The 17,421-nt window shown below is 41.0% G+C and overlaps 1 protein-coding gene across 2 annotated transcripts in view; it reads left to right on the forward strand.

The window, feature by feature from the left end:
• sez6b (seizure related 6 homolog b) overlaps positions 1-17,421 on the forward strand; it is a 257,071-nt gene that overhangs the window by 75,953 nt on the left and 163,697 nt on the right. The window lies entirely within an intron of this gene.

The following is a 17,421-nucleotide window of genomic DNA, read 5'->3' on the forward strand; positions in this document are numbered from 1 at the left end:
TAACAGAAACAGCAGTGTAAATTAGAACATGGAAATGTTAGAGGTTAGAAAAGTGTCATGGATGTAGATGTTGCATGATAAACATTGTCATTAAACTTAAATATAACAATCCTAATATTTTGGAACCTTAGAAACTAATTGATCACGCGGTTTTCATTCATTCATTATCTGTAAGCGCTTATACAGTTCAGGGTCGCCGTGAGTCCTGAGTCTGGGTACAAGGCAGGAACACACCCTGGAGGGGGCGCCAGTCCTTCACAGGACGACACACACACTCGCACATTCACGGACAGTGGGTGGAAACTGGAGCATCCAGAGGAAACCCACGCAGACATGGGGAGAACACACCAAACTCCTCACCCAGAGCGGGACTTGAACACCTCAATGTCCCTGGAGCTGTGTGACTGCGACACTACCTGCTACGCCACCATGCTTCTCATGCGTGTTCAGACCAAACAATAATAATAATCATATTGTTGCTATTATTAATATTATTAATAAAAAGTCTCTGCATTTAACCCGTCTGTGATAGTGAAAACACAACCAGCTTCAAGGGATTTTTTTCCTTGCCACTGTTGCCTTTGGCTTGCTCATCTGGGGTTATTAATTACATTTTCTGTAAAGTTGCTTTGTGACACCAGGTCATAAAAAGCACTACAAATAAATTTGAATGCTGGCCACAGCACCCAGGGAGCCATTAGGCACTTCAGCGATGGTTGTTGAAGGAGGAGAAAACACAGCTGCTTTACTCCCTCCACCCCATTTTTGCTGCAGGCCCTGAGGATCAAACCAGTGGCTCTTCAGGTCCCAAGCCTGCATCCCAAACTGGGTCTGACTGTGGGTGTGTCTCCAAACGTATGTGCACAAGAACTGCAAATGTGATTTATTTTTTATACATCCACCTTAAGAAAGGTTTTAATAGGGAACCAAATATAGCTTCACAATCACTTTGATCTAGAAATAATTCTGTGGTAGTTTTGTTATTAAGAATGAATAGAGATAAATGCCTGATGTGAAAATAAAGCATGATTTTCTGCATTTTTCATCCCTTCATATTTTCCTCTGAACTGAAGACACCTTGCGAACATACGTTAACTGCAGCTCACAGGCACAATAGTATAGAATTGTGTTTGATCATCAGTTCTTAGGCCTTTTATTGAATAGTCAAGCCTGTCATTTTCCCACCACCTGAGAGCTATTATTCACCATTAAATCCTTTTTAAAAGGTCATCAGTGTGAACAATTCACCGCCTCTGTCAATGCAGGTAGCTGTGTTGTTATCAAGTTCCCAGGCTTTTTTTGACAGTGGGACGGCTAGAGGTCATTAACGCCCCAGTTTTACTCTCGCTGGACGAATCTGCCAGAAAATGAAAAGGGAAAAAAGCACAATGGGCTGTTTGCGTCATTTCACTCCTGCGCCAGTTTAAAGTGGGCAGACTGTACTGAACGTACCGTGTGTAGAATGAGGACATGTGGCACTGTATTAGAGGAGATAACACTCCTGTAAAGATAATGAGCTCTAATTGAAGTTTATTTCTGACCTAAGGCTCAGAGCAGACGAGCCGAATCCTCTCCAAAGAAAGTTAGAGGCTGGGAGAAGAAAGACAAATGAGAAAGAGACGGAATAAATCTCAGCATACATTGTTAGCATTCACAGTTCTGCACGCTTCTCCTCCCACGTATCTGAAAGTGTTGTCGTCTCTTGTTCTCCTCCACAGTGACTTTGAGTGTGTCAGTGTTGTTTTATTTTCCGCGGTGAAGCCAGCCCGAAAATCCAATACACTTGTTATCGTACCTCATCAGTCAAGGGCATCTGCTGGTCACTGTGTATCTGCCAAATCAATCGGCTTATCAGTTCACCTACTTTTATTTACCTCAGGCTGCCGGCGTCTGCACTTTCTCAGGTAGCCGTTTGATCTGCCGGCGTGACGGGATTTTATCACACCCTCCTCGCTCTCATCTGCCACCTCCGCTTTATCTCCCACCTCAAACCGCCTTCCCCTCATCTCTGACAGAAGCCTTGTGTATCAGGACTTTCCTAGAAGCAATGTGGAAAATGTTCATATAGAGAGGGCAGGGCTTCTCTTGATTCTTCTCTGATTCTGATTCTGAAATTATGGTTCTGTTTACACTTGGCTTAAACATACACTCAGTGTGACCTGAGCATGGTGACTAGATCATCGTCCAATCAAGACTCTTCACATTATGAACGGCAGCTTGAGTCTCATTTTCCCTTTCAGCTTTTGAATTAAGCATTGTGCTCCACAGCATTTATGTTTGTCCTCCATCTTTTCAGCAATAAGAGGGACAAACAATGCTGGCCGATGAGTGGAGCTACATGATATCAGGCTGTGAATGTGGACCAGACACAATGAGATCTGCTTATATTATATGTTTCACTACCACAGGATCAGGAGCAAGCAGTACAGATAGCATCCACTTCACTAGGTAGTATTTTTACAGATGAGTCTCAGTTTATTTCTGAACTGGGTTTCATCTTAAGTATGAACACAATGCTAACGAAAGGCGCACACGATTGAAGTATACACAGTTGAAGTTTAAATTGTTTATGCTTTATTCACTATTTGCATTACTACAAAAACTCAGACTCAACTCGAGTTGTTAATTTTGTAGCCCTTTCAGTATGAAGTTAGCCATCTCCCAGGTTTGGGGACATTTCCACCTTAAGTGAAACAGTAAAAATAGGTTTTTACCCACCTATAGAGCAAGAATAGAGCAATCCTCATTATAGTTCATGCTATGTTCATTCTCTCTGTTGTCTAAAAAAACCCACCAGTGTGAGTGGGAGAGAAAGACTAGCATACCAGACTGAGACCATTTTTTTAATTTGCTCATTTACAGACACTGGGGCTTTGTAAACACATTAGACCAGTTTTAAGGTCAAACCGAGTGGAGAGCTAGGAAATGGTGAAGAAAGATCATCTGAATTTTATAAATGTTTTTTTATTACAATTGTGAACTATGCCTTTATGTTGATTTTTTATTAATTCATTCATTCATTTTCTATAACTGCCTTATTCTGATTGGGATTGTGGGGCATTCAGAACCTGCCCAGAACCACTGGATTCATCACAGGGCTTCGCACACTCACACTCACACCTGGAGACCTTTGAATAGCCAATTCATCTACCACCAGAAAGAACACCCCAAACTCCCCCCAGACCCAGGACCCTGGGGCTTATGGCAGTCACACCACCATGCGGCTTGTATTCTAAAGTTCAGATGTAATGTGTCCGGGGGCAATTTCATAGTGAGACATGGACTGAGGCTGGATATATTACAGAATAGGACTTGTACCAGTATTTGGCTTTTCTAATGGTACTGGCCTGTTATTGATACTGACTGCTGATTGTTGCCAAAGTACTTTTGAAAAAGCCTGGACTTCATAGAAAAACCAATCCTGCCTTTTCCCTCATAAAGCTTCATGTGTGCCACTGTTGTGTCACTAATGTCATCTTTAACATATAGAGCCTTCTTTGTGTTCCTGCACTCCTATATAACTGCGTTGCTGGGTTGCTGCAACTTAAAGTCCTGTTTGTATTAACAGAGGAGCTAAGCTTGTATTTGTGCACAGATAAACAGATCCATTTCTATGAAAGTGGCATTTGTTATGCGTCTAGATTATGCAGAGTTACACAAGAGTGAGCTCCAGACCTGAGGGCACACAACACTTTCTCCAGCGTTCTCTTCTTTTCAAACGGCTGCTGTGGAAGTGGCACAGAGGAGTAGGAGCTAATACCCATGTATTTTTCATGTGTGTTAAAGTTGGCCATTTGAAGATGGCACCCTTTAGAAGCGGGTGCCAGATATAATAAGTCTGCATAGCTCTGAATGTGAAGGAACATGCCCCTGGTGCCCTCGATGTTGCCCTGTGGTGCTGTCGTCACTGAGGGTTAAGCTTGTACTCCCCTGCCTCACGGCTCCACAAATCATGGTAATTGCGCTGGCCCCGAGTTCACGATGTGAAGTGATTTATGGGAAGGGTCATTGTTTATGAAGTCCGCAGCACCTTTAAGTCATAAGAGGATGCTAGATTTGAGCCTAGCACTGAAACACTTTGATTGGAGCAAGCTGCGTTTTTCTTCACTTGTAAACATATGCATGTATGAATACAAATGTGCTTCCGCGTTCTGAATGCTTCTCAGGAACCTAATGAAATTTTTCTCTTCCTCTCTCTTTTTTTCCCCCATGTCCCATTATCCTGCTGCCACCATCTGAGCAGGTGAGTGTTTTCCTGTTACATTTGTTTGGTATAAAATACAATTTCTAGACTCATAGAAGCATGCATGGGGTGAATGGTGATTTACAGAATCCGTGGCTTATAGAGATTTTCCAAACATGTTTTGCCTATAGAGGGAATCTGAATTCGTTTTGCATAATTAAGTGGCTCAGATGTTAGTCATTCAGAGAAGCTTGATGTAAAATATTCCATTCTGCAAACTTGGTGAAAACTGGTGTCAATGTGGTGTCATAGAAACCACTGTGTCTCCAATGTGTGTAATCCTGAAAGATGTCACTGTATTTTATGGAAAGTAAATTCAGAGTTTTTACAATAGCTTTGAGATTAAATTTGGGCCTAAATGTGTTGTCTTGTCAGACAGAAAGATTCAAGGCCTTGTACGACAAAATAGTTCCCAAAGAAAATTGATTAATTCCATAATTTAAATTAATTATGAAATAAATCCGAAGACATGTATGTTCACTGGTTATATAAGGTCATAAATAAAAAGGCTTTGAATTCCTATCTCTACATCAGTGAGTCGGTAAGTTTCTCTAGAATGCAGTGTTTAATAAATGACCTCAGTCTTTGAACTGTGCAGACTTTTTTTTTTTTTTTGTGAAAATTACTTTGTAACCCTCAGTAGGTAAGTTACTGTCGATAATGAAGTATGTTCAAATGAAGGCCCTCTGCCTGCACTTATTGTTAGATAAATGTAACAATCCTTATGAAAATCAGTCTGGTCTCATCAAGAATTCATACATGTTTAACTGAAAGTTAATTCCTAGGATTTGTGCAATGTGTACAAATTATAGTTCAGCTTGGAAGTATGCGTGATTTTCAAATGTGTGAAGAAATCAGGCCTAATCCTGCTCTTAAACTCAATGCTAACCCTAACACTGACCATGACCCTGAACTTAACCCTAATCTTAAAGGTACAAGTATTTAAAAACTTAAAGTAACACTAGTATTTTTAAAGGTACAGCTTCAAAAATATTGTGATGCTTCACTGGAAGCTCACTTTCTGTAATTCTTTGTGTACATGAGGGTTTATGTGGATTTAGGCAGTGCTAGCAGTGGGCGGGAGCTATAATCATAACAAATAGTGGAGAGTGTTATGACTATCCGAGGTATATTTGCTAGTTTTCAGAGATCATAATTACAAATTCGAAGGCGTGATGTAATTGTTGTGAATCGGTTAAACTCTGCCTACTGTACATCCATGCAACCATTTCATTTTAGTGTGTGGTGGCTCCAAAAGGTGTATTTCAAAACTGTGTTTGGTTATCTCACAAATCCTGCAGTGTGTGCTGTTTCCACACTCACTCATGTAGTGCACTACTATATATATTATGTCACATCAAGGGCAAAACTAATCAAAGAGTTGCCACATGGCCCTGAGCCTCAGCGTTTCTGTGGCGCATTTCTGAGGGATCCAGTTGCTCCTGAAATTACTTCCCCTTAAACCACAAATCACTGCCTCACCTTCAGCTGGCAGCTCATGGCTAGCGCTGACAAGCGCGGAAGGCGCAGGGATGGCTCAGCAACAATTTAATCTCCCAAACTCCCCGTCCCACCTTCTGCTCTGAATACTCAATCAACCAACACAACCAACACACACTGCTGGAGGAACGTGCTACATCCTGTTCCAGATCAGGCCAAAGAGTTTGTTTGCCCCCTTTATGCCCTTCACCCATCCACCCTCCTCTTAACAGTGCGGTGAATGTGTCTCTGAAAGGCTTTCATGTGCCAAAGTCACTTTGAGAAGTGAGAGGGAAGCCAGCTGATGAGTAAGCCTGACTGCAGAGGACTGTGGGATATTGAGGAGAAACAGGTTGAGTGTAGAAGAAACTGGGGGATTGCAAAGTCCTGGAGGGTAATGTGGAGGTGCAAGACACCAGCAGCAGTGCCGAGGTTGTACTTCATGCTGTGTTTACCCTCAGTGTTGATCCAACTGAACACTTATGGATGTGTTCAAGATTTACGCAATAATACACTTGTGCTATAACGAGAGATATTTGCACTGGTGTGCTGCGGTCAGCTAAAGAAGAATGTTTTTTTTTTTTTTATCAACCTTCCGCCAGGTAGAATAGTTCCATTCTGTCACACATTCTCTTTTGCTCTTTTCAACGAACTCTGAATCTTTAACTTGTCCAATGTTGGACCCGTCCAAATAGGATAAAAGCTGAGATAAACACATCAATAAGACAAGTCAATAAAATGTCATGTTTAACCATTGCTTACAGTGGATTTAGATCGTAGTGATGTATATGATACACAAAATGATGCCAAGTTCTCTCTGTGTGAGTATTTGAAGTTTTGCTCGAGAGTCGTGCTGCTGAGCTGGTGAACGAGGGCAGCGAAGAAAAAAGACACGTCTCGACTTGAGTTAAACACAATCACAGATACCACATCGACGTAGCCAATTACTTTTTATTTATTTCAGATTTTCTTTTTTTTACAAATCAAAAAGCAATGATCCACTGCGCCATAACCCTTTACTTTTGAGTCGCCAATCTACAGTGGGATGGGAGGACACCCATGCGGACACAGGGAGAACACACCAAACTCCTCACAGTCGCCCTGAGCGGGACTGGAACCCACAACCCCAGAAGCCTGGAGCTGAGCAACAGCAATGCTACATGTTGCGCGACCATGCCACGCTTAATAAGAATACGCTTATATGTGAATAATTCAAAATCTGTAACAATACAATAAATAATAAAATAATAATCAGTTAAAACAGACAGACTGATAGGGTAACCATGAATTATTTGCCAAATAGTAAACCCACATTCATCTACAATTTTTACCTCAGATCTTGATGAACATTGACCTTACTTTCATCTGTTTCATCACATATTTATTAATGTTTAACCATTTAATCACCAAACGGTGATTTCCTATCCTCCTCCAAATATTCAGGGGATGGGATGGTTTCCTACACTCTTCCAAATGTTACATAGTGCAGTTTCTGCAGTGCTGAGCCCAGAATAGCAACAACAAAGGCTTTATTCTCCCTATTGATAATTATGAAGCTATAATTTAAAGGTAGGAAAATACTACCTATTTTTACTTTAAGATGTGGCCATCATGCTACACTGCTTTAATAATCTACAGTAGCTTTAATAATGGAGTAGATTCCTCTGGAACAGCTACACATGAGCTAGAGGGGTATTAATAGCTTGAGTGATGGAGGGAGAGGGACCTACCCAGAGACAATGAGGCACATAGTGCTGTCTCAGCCTCGGATGACTCACGCATCAATACGGCTTCTGTATTGATATTATCCCCCTGGTGAGGTTCCAGTTTTTCAGTCACTCTCAGGTTTCTCATGTTGTCGTCTTGTTAGTGAAGTGTTTGTAGGGGTCTTTGTGTGTGCGCTGTTGACTACAGCAGTGCGTGGGTTAAGTGTGGAGGCAGTAATAAAGTGTGGAGGTGAGGCCAGCACTCTGCTGCTTGTGGAATAAGCCCCCCACCCTCACCACCCCACCATGAACATCTTGACATTTCTATCGGCAAGTGGCAGGGGGCCACAGATCATGTTTATTATTTGGTGGGAAGTGATTTCTGCTCCCCACCGCTTCTGGAGAGTAAACCACACATCACTTACTGTCAGCACCACAGCCCCCTCCACCCCTCCATCCTCCCCGTCCCCATCTCTCTCTCTCACTCTCTCTTTCTCTCTCTCTGTTTACTCAGCCTTTCTCCGCCGGCATTCGGAGCGATGGCCTCGCATTTCCCCCTACGTCACTTTTAATTGAGGCCGGGGGTGAGAGCGTGGGGGTAAACAGGAGCTGGCGTGTAATCTTTCCAGCTGAAACAGGCCGGTGCTCAGCTGACTGTGGGAGAGAGCCAGTTTGTGCACTGGTAATCCCAGCCTGCTGCTTTCCATCAACATCACTCTGCCCTGAACTCACACCAGCAAACACAGGAGAAAGGAGGATCTGCAGCAGTGAATCTTTATCAGTCAACTCTGACTGGCTGCACTAGACTCTCAGCAAGAGGCTACCAAACTGTCACTGAAGAGCGACCCCTCGTGTCACTTGGGTATTGGATGCTGGATGTTGGATGGTTAGTTCGGGATCACAGTTGCCACTCCCTCACAGTTCATCCCAAAGGTATTGAATGGCGGTGTAGATTGCAGTTCCACACCGGTCCGCAGCCCGATGATCCTCTTTAACCCTTTAGAAGACACCTGAGGTGAACCCCATTTCACACCTTAGCCCTACAATTTAACCCTACCCTAGGGGGGAGGTGTCTCAATTCTTGTTGGGAAATATGGGTAGGGCTATATATTTTCAGGGGGAACACTTCAAACAAAGGGATATGAACGCCTTGTGAATCACCAGTAAGATGGCTGCACAAGTGACTAAAGAAAGCCTCAAATGTCAGTATATTCTCCTTTAATAAACTATGATAACCACTGTATTTTCTTAATTTAACATAATTTCAATGCATAATATCCCTATGCTTCATAACAAACATAAAATATCACTAGTAGTATGCTGATATCTCTGTAATTAGCTTGTAAATTTCAAGTTCCACCTTAAATGGTGTAGAAAATACATGATAGTGCCTGCTGAAACATTTAAGGTGGAACTGGAAGTTCAAACAAAATCCACTGAATCCAGCTCCATAACAGAGTTAGGATTGGCTGGTGATATAAGATTTTCAAACACTTTTTAAGGCATGTGGCCCAACATTAAACTATGTTAAAGTCCAGCAGCACCTCTGTGATATCACTGCAGATAGCAGCAGAGCAGTGTCTCAGTGCTATTTCTAATGATGTATCAGGCTCTTGAAGGATTGTTCCATTTCGTAAAAGAGTATTTTCACCACAGCAACTTGACACTTGAAAACAAGGCGTAGGTGTAAAATTAAAAATGGGATTCACCCATGGTATTAGGCACATGGGCTTTAGACTCAAGTGCCACTGCTCTCATGCATCCGGTTTCATTCTTTTCTATAGAGATTATAATAGCTGTGTATGCACAGTTGAACATCAATGTCTATAATAGGTGCATCTTAAATCTTCTGAATTCACTTGTTATACCTCTGGGTATATGCTGTACAATACTCTCCTGGTGCTACTGTTTACTAACTCCTGCAACCAGTGGAACCTTAAAGAATGGAACATGGATCCCAGTTGTTAAAGGTACTGGGTAAGGAGTAAAGTTAGAATATTTTCCAGTGGTCCAGGAGTGACTACAGATCTGTGTGATTTATATTCTGCAATGGAGGCTTATGGAATTGTCTGCAGTTAATTTGTTTTTAACTGAGTATCAGTATGCCCCAACACAAGTAATCCTACTGCAAAACAAGATTACTGTGAACATCCGTTGACATTATTTCTAAACATTAATGTGCAATTGAGTGATGTTATTAGAAGTTTGCTATGACCATTTTAATTTGCAAAGTGCAGGCTTGAATTAAATACAGACAACCTCTCATAACCTCCAAAACAGTACTCACTCTTGCTCCTCATTACTGTTCTGCATCCATATGCCGTCCATATTTCTGCACATTCACTCAGCCTCTGGGCTATTAGTGGTCCCTCAGTGTACACTAGCCTTGAATGGTAGCAGCTTGTTCACTATGGAATTCATTAGAGTCTCCATCATGGCATGTCAGCTTAAAACACTTTAGATCATTCTATAATTATTTAATGTCTGCCAGCTCCTCTGCAGTGATTTTTAATTTTTTGGGCCGATACATAACCAATAACCAACACCTTGGAGTAGCCGATACTGATATTAATAAATGATAATTTTACATTTTTGTAATTAAAGCAAATTTATATTGTATTAAAGCAAAACATTTGTTGTAATAATTCTTTTAATTGTGGGTTGTCAATGGACAAGCCTTTATTCAGTATTTGTACATTTCTGTACTATTTCATTTATATTCATTCATATTTGAATCAAAGATTTACTGCTGGTTCCGCATGAATGGTTTCTAGGGGGGCGCAAATAGTGCAACACCGGGTTTGTTTTGGGGAATGAGGGAGAGAGCGGCATAAAGCAACTCCAATCGAGGGAGAGAGAGAGAGAGTTTGAGTGAGTGTTTGTAATAGTTTGTCAGTAATAATTTCAGACGCGGAATGACTCTATATTTAACTTTCTGTCGTTCTACCTGCTGTGTTTACACCGCTATTTGTGTGTGCGTGTACTGAGCGTCACTGATATTTTAAATTAGTTTTCATCAGGGAGAAATATAATCACAGAAACTGTTCTCTGCAGAAACTGTGAAAAACATCCACACGGCAGTGCAAATGCGCAAGCACAAAAAAGGCGGCAAGTTATTGGTTGTAATATCGGCTAAAATTTCAATATGGAACCGATAACAAAAAGCTAACAAAAATCCACATATTAGCAAATAATATATCGGCCACCAAGATATTGTGCATCACTAGTGTTTTTAGATGTTTATTAATGTCATCCCCATGGTTGAGTGCAGCTACTGCTACAGACTTCGGATTCTGTTGTTTTTTAATCTTAGGAGTATAGGTTTATTACTTTATACGATTGATTTATGTTTTATAGCAGGTAATGTGGTTTCATGGCCATGTACTGTAATTACATATACAGTCCATTGTCTTGTTCTAATGTAAAATGACAAATGGAATGCTTGTTTTGTTCTGACAGCAATATGCTAATGACAATATACTAGCTTATGAAGAGAGTAGGTTAACGAACATCTATTAGTAACTATATGGTAGTGATGGTATGTAGTGATTGCTTCCAAAAATATGCTGACATCTAGTTTTGATTACATCATGGTTACCATAGTAAGTTTAACCTTCCATTCTCACCACCCCCAGCTATCATTGCTCAGGTAAAGAATGAGTGGAAAGATGAAAAGTGTCATATTTCAATTTTCTCTCTCGCTCTCACACACACATTTCTGTAAATATAATGTCCCCAGCTTCAGCAGAGCTACTGTAGCAGAGCTTCATCAGCAGTGACTTTGTATGCAGCATCCATTGATCGGCTCGTGTTCTTCTGGCCTCCGTCCAGCAGAGCCCCTTTAGTGAATGTCACTTGAGGCACTGCTTTGGCAACTCACTTATTTGAGAAATTGTCCCTGGAGTTTCATTTACGTCAAATTAACAGTGTCACAGGAGAAAATCTATGCAGCAAACGAGGATCTGCCAGAGCCCATGTGCTGAGAAATGGTGCAGTCTTCTTAATTTACAATTAATATTCAACTTCTGACCCTTCAACAGATTGCTGTTCGTAGCCAAATGCCATCAAATCAAGCACCACAGTCCACATTCATTAGCTCTTCTCTTAAAAATAAACATGCTAAAAATGGCTCTTATAAGAGATGTCATAAAATTACCACATTTACAAACATTACAAACATTTTAGTGGATTTCCAGACTGTGTTAATCTATATTTTTGATTGGTAATTGTTGTATATTTTTTCGTTTTGGACATATCTTTGGACAGATATTTTGGGTTGTGAACTTTGATGATTTTGTAAATAAGACATTTTGTAACTTTTGAACGCCTATATGAAAGTTTATTTAAAACACATTGAGCATCTGTTGAGTGCATTTCATTGGAAAACAAAATGTCAAATCAAGTGACAGTTATTTAAAACTGACCTTTTCCAAACTGTAATTTTCTGAAAGTTTTTCTGGAATTTGCTTTGAAAGGTTCATATTGTTAGTTGACTAGTTTCTTTGCTGCATTACCTCTTTTAGGAAACAACTTTAATTTTTAAGCATTTTATATTTGGTTTTCAAAAGTGTAAAAGGTTTTTTAACACTTCTCCATAAAGTATTCTTTGGGAGTGTCCAAATTATGAGATAGTCTAAGTATTGGCCCCATCAACTCTCTCTTAACAGCATTGTGTGATCGGAGGAGACCTAACAAGAGGCTGGATCTGAAAATGAGTTAAATATTGGGCTCCACTGAAGATATATTTAGGAAATCAAAGCAAAGACTTCTGCTTTAGCCCATTTACTTTTAAGAATGTAGAGCCTGATATCTCGACACATTTTAAATGTTCCCCACAGCTTTTCAGGGGGGTTTCTGTGGTGGTGGTAGTGTTTGTATGGGAACAGGTGATTGAATCGGATCTAAGGGAATGTGTGTGTGGGTTATCGGGACATAGGGGAACAGGGCCTGTCTCCTCGCGGGTGTCACTAGTCCTGTGTCTGCTGCCAGATAAGGAGGCGATGTCTGCCACGGGACACAATTACAGCCGTGATGGCTGATGGCCATGTCGATGGGACCCTGTCAGTGCAATGACTTCCCCTTACCTACAGCTGCTTCCCTCACACACAGCCTCTTCCACCATAGAACCCCATCAATGACCAAATCCTGCCATTGTCCAGACGCGAAGCTCGATTCTCTTCAGCTAAGAGTGTCTGTCTTTACTGTTAGATTCAATACACATGCTCATTCTTCTCTATTATTTCTTGCCTTTAATAAAAGCCTTGGTAAGTGGCCTTCAGTAGAGGGGCATGTTGTGTTCTGTAGATGAGTAAGAGACATGGTCTACAAGTCTACATGAGTCATTCCGTTTTTCTAAATCCGGGACATGCATCTTTACTGTTGCTCGGCAACTCAACAATAAATCACAGCTAATGTGATTTTCATAACAAAATATTTTACTGTATATATTTCTGTATTTACAACTATGTTGATTTTTGCTGTATGCACTTTAGAGTACACATTATAACCATTTATCTAGATTCTGGAGTCTTACTGAAACATTTGCTCAAAATGCCACAAGGAACACACTACACAGCATTGTTCGCCCCCTGCCTAAACTGCCCATTTCAGAACGACCGGTTTCAGGGTTTGTTCCTTTCAATGAGAATAAGCTTCTTTTTACTCCAAACACAGTGTCCAGGCATCATGAGCAAGGAGCAGATAGTACATTGTCCCATGTATTATGACCTTTGCAGCTGACAAAAACTGACTAGGATGTCTCGTTTCACAGTTTGTGTGTTCGTAGGTGCTCCAGATACAAACATTGAACATGAACGTTCCATAATATGCCCTTTTAAGTGTTCACTGTCTCCTGGGAAACTTGCTAGGTATTGCAGTCTATTTATGGATGTGTGCACATTCAGAGTAAGGGTAAACATGCACTGAAAAATCCAGATCTTATTGTCCAATTTCTTTAAATATGATTCTAACTTTAATCTGATCTAAGAAATCAAAAGATGCTTTGTCTATGGCCATTAAAATAAGATGGCTCTCAAAGATACTACATGATACAATAATGATCATATTGTGTATATATGCATCGTAGCTCAATTCAGCAGTTATCACACCTTCCTGTCAAAGTTAGCCAAGTAATCTTTAACAAAAGGACCATTAAGAACAAGCACAAAACATTAACCATTTAGACAGTCATTTGAAGCAGCAGTCTGTTTTTTCCCAGTCACACAGTCAATTTTCCCACCTTCACACTACGCTGATTAAGCCTTCACTCGGGAAATGAGCAAGCACGGCTTGGCCAAGAAGAAACCATATACAAAAGCATGTTTCACATTTTAGCAGTAAGTTTACACACAGGCTTCATGCATTGTGGGGCCATTACATAGATTTCCACTGATCTGATACAAAACCTTGTCCATTTTTTTTTCTTTTCGAAAGTGTTTATTCTTTGTCTCTGTATGTGATGGACATATGTTAAACTGTTTGTAGATGCCTTGTCTTGTGAGTGAGTTCCATTTCCATGGAAGTGCATTGCAATGTGAATGTGACAATCCAGAGCAGCTGCACCTGAGCCTATGGTCGCCACCCTCAGTGGAAAACATTGGCTATAGGGGTATAAAGGCCACCAGCACTGGGCTGTGAAGCACTGGAACTGTCATTGCGTATGGAGTTTGTGACTAAGCCCTAATCAGCCCAACATTACTACTAGGCCTCAGTAGTACCAGGGCTGGGATTACAATGACAAAAATAAAGCATAGACAAAAAACATAAAGCACAGACAAGAACAAAAAGAATTTATCCGGACATGCTCTTTATCTTTTGTTGGGGACTTTTTTGCTGTAGACTTGAAAGCACTCTGCTCTTTCCTAAAACCTATGCACTGCTGCTCTGATGGTTTACCTGACAGAGCTCTGATAGATCTCACCTTCCGCATCACTGGACATACTGGCTCCACACCTGCCGCCTCTATAACACACACTGAGTGCCAGCAATCCCTGAGCTTCACTGTGTCCAGTCAGGCAAGAGAGGACCATGGAGAGTGCGACTGGCATGTGACAAGCCTCAGCTTTGGGTCACCGTCTCTGTTTCATGCCTTGCTGCCCCACTGTCTCCAAGGCCCCCTGCAAGTCAAAGTGCTAAATTTGATTTCCTGCCCAAATCAGATTTGTTTGCATGTTCACAACCATTTTTTTTCTGAGTCAATTCAGTGACTCTTTTATATCACTAGGTTGTCCTGTAAACGAGAACAAAAAATAAATCTTATTTGATCACAAAATCTGATTTGGGCCACTCTTACCTGCGGTGTGAACGTAGCCTAATTAGGTTTGATCCAATCACTGATGTAGAAGGGTGCGGTAGATTTGAACTGGTTTGTGCCAGAGTACCTACTCTACTGTAATCGCTATTTGATCCCTGGTATGTGTTGGTTTTCCACTACAATAGCTCCCCCTCAAAATTGTAGTTGTTAACGTTGCTGAACGTATCTCTGATATGAACCACTGGCTTTAACAACCAGGTCCGTAGAGACTTTGAAGTCTTCATTCATTCATTATCTGTAACCGCTTATCTAGTTCAGGGTCACGGTGGGTCCAGAGCCTACCTGGAATCATTGGGTGCAAGGCAGGAATACACCCTGGAGGGGGCGCCAGTTCTTCACAGGGCAACACAGAGAGAGACACAGAGACTTTTGAGTCGCCAATCCACCTACAACATGTGTTTTTGGACTGTGGGAGGAAACCCACGCAGACACAGGGAGAACACACCAACTCCTCACAGACAGTCACCCAGAGCAGGAATCGAACCCACAACCTCCAGGCCCCTGGAGCTGTGTGACTGCGACACTACCTGCTGCACCACCGTGCCGCCCTCTCTGAAGTCTTGTCAGACACTAATCAAAGGAATGTTTGAACTTCTTTAAAAGACCATGGTGTTATTTTATGGGCTGTCGTTGTAAGAGGTGGTCCTGACCATTGAGGAACTGGGTGAAATGGGGATAAGTATGTATGCAGAGAAGAACCAGAACTGTAACTGTAGAACCTCAAAGTGCTCTGGTATGGTCAGTGGAGCTGAGAGAATGGACAGAGTATTTACATACAAGGTAGGTGTTCCTAATCCAGTGATTGTTCAGTGTAGATGTCTGTCTAAAAAGTATTTAGTTGCACATTAATTCTTCAAATGTGTGCTTAAAGTAGCAGCTATTATGGCTCACTTTTCCCTGCAGTAGACTCTAATCCCCTTTCATTATGTTTGTAATTGACCACCACGGTATGTTAGGACTCATTTGAGTGGAAGAGATGAATCATTCTGGTGAAATGTATAACGGTGTTAATTAAGATCCTTTGCGTGAGGTTGCCCTTGTTTTCTTACAACAGTGAACCTGTTTGTCTGAATCCTTTTCTTGTTGCACCTCCTCCTGTTTACCTGGTACGCTCATTAGTGCTTTAGTCTTCCTTATTCTCGCTACATCTCTTAACACTATCTGATACTCCTGGAAGGGAGAGAGAGAGACCTGTTCCTGGAGTTCTATCCAGCCTCAGTCCAGAGCAGTAAACTCTCATTTTTTTGCTTGTCAGTTCACTGAAAGCAGGCAGCCATGTGGAACACTGCTGTATTGGCTACACCTTCAGTGGTGAAAATAGAGTGGCTTCAAGGCTGCTAGTGATGTGCTCTCAAACCCTCCACACACTGAACGCACTGCTGTTTCTACAGCCGCGTATTGATTTAGTGCTCGGGTGTGTGTGTTTTTCCTCTCTCTTTATGATCTTTAAATCTCGAGAAATGAATGTCTGGCTCTGTATTAGCTGTGTCTGGCTTTGTAGGAGGCTTCTTGCTCATTTGCTTGCAGAAACTATACAGTTCGCTGGAGATTTGTTTCTCCACCGGCTCATTTTATTGGCTTCATAGCAGCTGATCTCCCAACAGAGACCCAAACCAGAAGTTTTGTGTGTAGTTGTTTATTGTGCCCATTTCTAATTGAGGAAATTTAATGTGCCCTCTTGTGTGTGTGTGTTGCACCGTGTTTGAGCACTGTGTGAAAATGCCAGATCTTGCATGCAATAGAATTAGTTCAAAGTACCTTTTTAAGTATATGAAATGTAAAATAGACTTGTCCTTTAAAGCTACTGTCTTACTTTATTGCCTTCTGAGTTTCAGAATTAAACTGTGTGAGTGAATGCTATAAGCAGGTAGTTTCTAACGTTGGCCTTTTAGTTACAGTTTAGCTAACTGTCAGATAGTCTGCTCTTTTGTTTCCAGTGTTGGCTAATTACCAATCAAAAAAGTAGTGATATAAAATGTAGGGCTGTCAATCCATTAAAAAATTGCTGTGATTAATCATATTGTCCATTCTTAAGGTTTCAATGATGGATATTTAAATGTAATATTAAGTAGCAATGTAAGATCAACACAAAAATGTAATTACAACCTCAAATTTAAAATGTTAGTACTTCCTTGTAGTTTTAGGAGCGAGATACGGTGTATTGAGATACTCATGGCAAACTGGAATAAAGAAACCATTAGTTGTGACTTTATTATAATATCATAGTGTAGTTTTGATTACTTTTTTATTAGAAAGTCTTAATTTGCTTAGTAAAAGTTCCAGGGACACTTTTAGCATTGGACACAGCAGCTTTCATAGAGCAAGCAACCCCCCACCATCACCCAAATTGTCACTGTATAATTCACACTCTGGCTTCTGTGGATAAGAGCATCTGCCAAATACAAATGTATTCCAGAGGTTTATTACAGCAGCGACAACAACTTCCATTTACAGTGGTTCATTTAGAGGATGCTCTTATCCAGAGAACAAGCCCAACACAGGCTGCTTTTGTTTGTTTGCTGTGGTTTGTTTGGCTTTTCCTTGGTAAATAGTGAATGCAGATGGAAACCGCTTTTCTAAAATGCTGCTAGGAAGCTAGAGTAAAGATTTCATATTCACCCCAGGTAGTTTTCAAACGTCCCACCCACCTTTATATTTCGATGATCAGAGGGGAGTTTTTC

Source organism: Hoplias malabaricus, chromosome 1 (genome assembly GCF_029633855.1).
Source record: "Hoplias malabaricus isolate fHopMal1 chromosome 1, fHopMal1.hap1, whole genome shotgun sequence".
In the NCBI taxonomy this organism is placed as follows: Eukaryota; Metazoa; Chordata; class Actinopteri; order Characiformes; family Erythrinidae; genus Hoplias; species Hoplias malabaricus.